The following is a 4,522-nucleotide window of genomic DNA, read 5'->3' on the forward strand; positions in this document are numbered from 1 at the left end:
GGGAGAAATATAGGAGCATAATTTTGGGATTTCTGCTGGGAGTGCTCTAAGGTTTAATTATAAAGATAGAGTTTAAAGTAATACTATGTCGCAAAAAAAAAAATGATATACTTATCATAAATGCCCAATAAGGCAATTATGCCACACTTTGTAGACGAGAGAGTAGTAAATATTCAAATGCAGTATTTACAAAAAATTCAATCCTTAGTTACCTAGCTAATATATAACGTTGTAGGTGAAATTTTCTCAAGGTCGTGCAGCACACCGCAATTTTCATAAAAGAAAAGAAAACTATTTTGTTTATTATTTTAAGTTGGGAAAATCGGCGGTGGGGCGAATTTCGTAATAAAACACATGAATCAGTTTTCCCCAAATAACAATAAAAATAAAGAAGTCATGTGGTTTTTGTTGTTGGTATTGTAGTGGAAAAAAGAAGAGGGGAGTTGCCCAGAATTAAAGGGTGGAGACGAAGCCATCAACTAGAGTAGAATAAAATTAAATAAAAGTAGTCCTATCAATACTTCAAAAAGTACTTAGTTTGAAATCTCATTTTCCTCGTGCCCTTCATTTAATAGTGTAGAGAGAGAGTATTCAATATTCTGGCCGACCGTCTCAAATATCAATACATCTTTATATATATAAATATGGATATGAACATCTAAAGCATACACCATTATATGAATGAATCACTATCTCATCACCTCTCCTTGTCCTCATCTCCTCTCTCTATCGCATCTAAATCAAACGTGACTCACACCCAAAATTGAAGCCATGGTCAAATCTTCATCTCTCGAGCTTGATTTTTCGGCATGGAGAAAGGATCTACTATCCTCCCTCCTCCGACTGCGGCCCCCGTTTTTCAGCGCAGACGAAGTTTTCGCGGTTCGTGTATATATATATATATCTCTCTCTCTAGTGTTATATAAATAATTATATGTATTGCAGATATGCAAGGTGTTATAACGAAGATGAATCCGGAGGTGGTGAAGAGCGTGATTGGGAATGGCGGTTGGGATCGAAGAGATCATCAGCTGTTGCAGTTCCTTCTCCCCAATCGCCACTTTGCGATCCTAAACTTAGGTACTCATCGTTTTCTTCCTACTTTGTTTTCCTAGCCTGCATCAACTAATTTGGGTTTTTATTTACTACGTAGCCTGCGGTGTGGGGGTGATTATAAGAATGCTGAAAATACAGCTCCAATGACCATTTTCTACAACGGAGTGGTTTCTGTATTGACGTCTCTGCACGCAAGGTTCGTGTTTCCTTCTTCACGCAAATCAATCTGCAAATTTATTTTAGTTATATATATTTATCGATTCATTTAATAATATTTCAACAGGCACAGATATTCTCAAAGTTGCTGATGAAATACTACCTCCAAAATCGGCCGAAAACTTGGAATCCAACTCTCACACTGAAGAAATTTGCTTGAATCTCTCAATGGAGGTTGCTTTAATATTTCGTTTTACTCAATTTATTTTAGAGGTTTTTTTTTCAGTTATAATAAATAATTTTCGGATATATACGTATATGTAGATTTACCCATATCAAGGAAAAATTCTCTGCAAAGTTTCTGGAGAAGCGAAAGGAAAGGTTCGTATTGGATGATTATTTTTTTTTCGTCAAGTAACTCTTTTTTAAATAGTGCCTGTCTTCACATTTGACTCTAATCGTATTATTATTTAAACTGTTTCATTTGATTTTATTTGTTTTTTTTAGATAATCATTTTATATTCTTTCCGTTATTATATAGCTTGTTTCATTTTCCGTATATGTCTCAAATATATAGACTTATTTCTATAAAAAATAGTACTCCTCCGTCCCATTAAAGTTGGCAACATTTCTATTTTGGGTGTCCCACTAAAGTTGGCCACTTTCTAAAAATGGCAAAAGTTTACTTTAATTAAGTCAACAATTACTCACTAATTTGGTCAACAATTGTAGGCCACTTTCTAAAATGTCAAAATTACTTTAATTAAGTCAACAATTACTCACTAATTTGGTCAACAATTGTAGGCCACACTTTATTAAACATATAACACTAAATTTCTTAATCTCGTGCCGAAACGAATGTTGCCAAATTTAGCGGGACGGAGGAGTACTATCGTTTTTCACTTATTTACTAATAATATATTCTTATTTAACTTTTTAATTTGCTAATCATTAAATAATAAATATGACATATTAAGAAGTTTACTTATATAGTTTCATTTTCAATAATTTTTCAGGATAAGATATTGATGAGATTTAAGATAAAATTGTCTCCAAATTTTCTACTGTAATAAATGCAATATAAAAATGATACGAAACTACTTCCTTTGTTTCACTTACACTGACACAATATAAATAGACACAAAAATTAAGAAAATTGTGTTGAGAGTGTAAAGTGTATAAGGATCAACACGTGTATAGTGATCACGTGCTATTTTTAGAAAATATTATTATAAATGAAAAAATTAAAAATTAAAGTGCAATATTGTAGGTTGGGCGGGAAGGAGTACCTATATGCCACCCCATTTTTTGAGGCGCGATCTGTTTTTTCGGGCGCTATTTTTTTAGGGGTTTATAATTAATTAGCCATGTGATTTAATTCAGCATTAAATTTTACGATGCTGCCTAAAATGAGCAATATTGTTAGTGATAGTTGTTAATTAACTTTTAAAGTTAAATATCTTTAATTTAAGTCCATCATCGCACATCTTTAAAATTATTTGTTCAATTATCCAAAAATATTTTTAAACAGTCAAATTATTTCCCCCATGTTGCCGACTTACCGCTGTCTGGCTGATTAATGTGCAATTATTTAAGCCTATTATTCCCTTTTTTTTTTTTCGGATCAGCTTTAATCGATATTTAAGTTTGAATTTAAATTTTTCAGGGTTGACATTAATGAAGACGTAATAACATAATCGTGCAAAAACTAAGGTCGATAATTCTCTTTATTTCTTGATTAATTTTTCTGAGAATAACAAACACCTTTGGCACATGCATAAGGATTTCTATTTTTCTACATAAAACTTGACAAAATTAATATCACTGAAAATACCACAAAATTGCAACTCTAAATTCGTACTGAATTATTATAAAAATAAGTGAAACACGTGCGTCAAATGTTAACGCGGTTTTGAATTTGATTGCAGGCTGATTACGGTGTCCCCATACTAAGATAGCTGTGGAAGTGGGACAAAAAAAAATGAAGGAGAAGAAATAATATGTTGAAAAAACATAATTATTTATGCTAATTACGTTATTATATCAGAAAAGGACATGAATTATCTTCATGGGGAATCTTTGGTGGTTGGAACGGCAAGAAGCACGTTTTCAGTACTGGATTAGGTTTTAATATTTTTTTCTTTTTAATACAGTACCTTCTTTCGTCGCAGTTTCGCGGTCAGCTGCTTTTTTCTGCGTCAAATTGATGGCTGCAGTTTCGCATTTTAGTCACGTGGATAATGTGGAATGCTACGACCACTATTTCATTATTGTACTATTATTAAATTAGTTGGCCTAGCTGAATACAATATTATTATAGTATTTGTATGTGTAGAGAAGTTGCTTGCAGTTGACTTTTTGTGTGCTATGTTTGGCTATGACCGAAAGAAAAGCCAAACTTTGACCAAGCACCTAATTGTTGACCCATTCAACTGTGGAAGATTTAATGTATCAAGATTTTGAGGCATGTGCTTCTTATTCTTGTTCAATAGGTACTTCGGTATTGTAGATTAGTGGTGGCGTGAGTAAAGGGTATATTACCAATTTTGAATTTTATTGGTAGCACAATTTGTTTCAAAGAGCTAACTCAATTTAGAAGGTGTTTAATTGGCTAAGCTTATTCAAAAGCTTATAATATATTTTAAGAGTTTATAAGATATAATGTTTCAAAAATTTATAATTGTTAAGACTTAAAATATTTGAATAATTAAGCTTATGAATTAAAGAAAGAATTGTGAGTTAGAGAGAGAAAATTAAATAGACATAAAATTGATAGAGTATATGGTGTAAATAATAAATTATAATAAAATTATTTCTATAAAATGATTATTTTTAATAAAGTAACGAAAAAAATAATTAGAATTGAATAATATATTTTATAATTTATATTGGCATTTATTACTCCCTCCGTCCCCGAATCTTGACACGTATTTCTTTTTGAGCCGTCCCACGAATTTTGACACATTTCTAAATAAAGTAATAATTAGGGAAAATTGCACCAAAATACACAAACTTTATCGAAAATCCATATTTGACGCGAAGTTAGAATTTTACATTTTAATAAACCAATTTAAGAAGTTGTTCAATTTTGACACATTTTTCATTCCCCCCAAATTAAAATTTGACGTGGCGCCTACGTGTCTCTCCGGCACGCGCCACTCCGTTCGCCGGTAAGTTTGTTCTTCTCCAACTACTGTTCATCGCAAAAAAAAGGAGCCATTCTCTCCACCACCACCAGGCCATTCTCTCCAAATCGACGAGAATCTTCCACCAATCTGGAAAAATCTGGGGTAATTTGAAGTTCTCGATC

The 4,522-nt window shown here is 32.2% G+C and overlaps 1 pseudogene; it reads left to right on the forward strand.

The window, feature by feature from the left end:
• Positions 1-438: 438 nt before the first annotated feature.
• Positions 439-3,780, forward strand: LOC130991176 (protein TIFY 9-like; annotated as a pseudogene).
• Positions 3,781-4,522: the final 742 nt, after the last annotated feature.

The sequence above is a fragment of the Salvia miltiorrhiza genome, chromosome 7 (assembly GCF_028751815.1).
Source record: "Salvia miltiorrhiza cultivar Shanhuang (shh) chromosome 7, IMPLAD_Smil_shh, whole genome shotgun sequence".
NCBI classification, from domain to species: Eukaryota; Viridiplantae; Streptophyta; class Magnoliopsida; order Lamiales; family Lamiaceae; genus Salvia; species Salvia miltiorrhiza.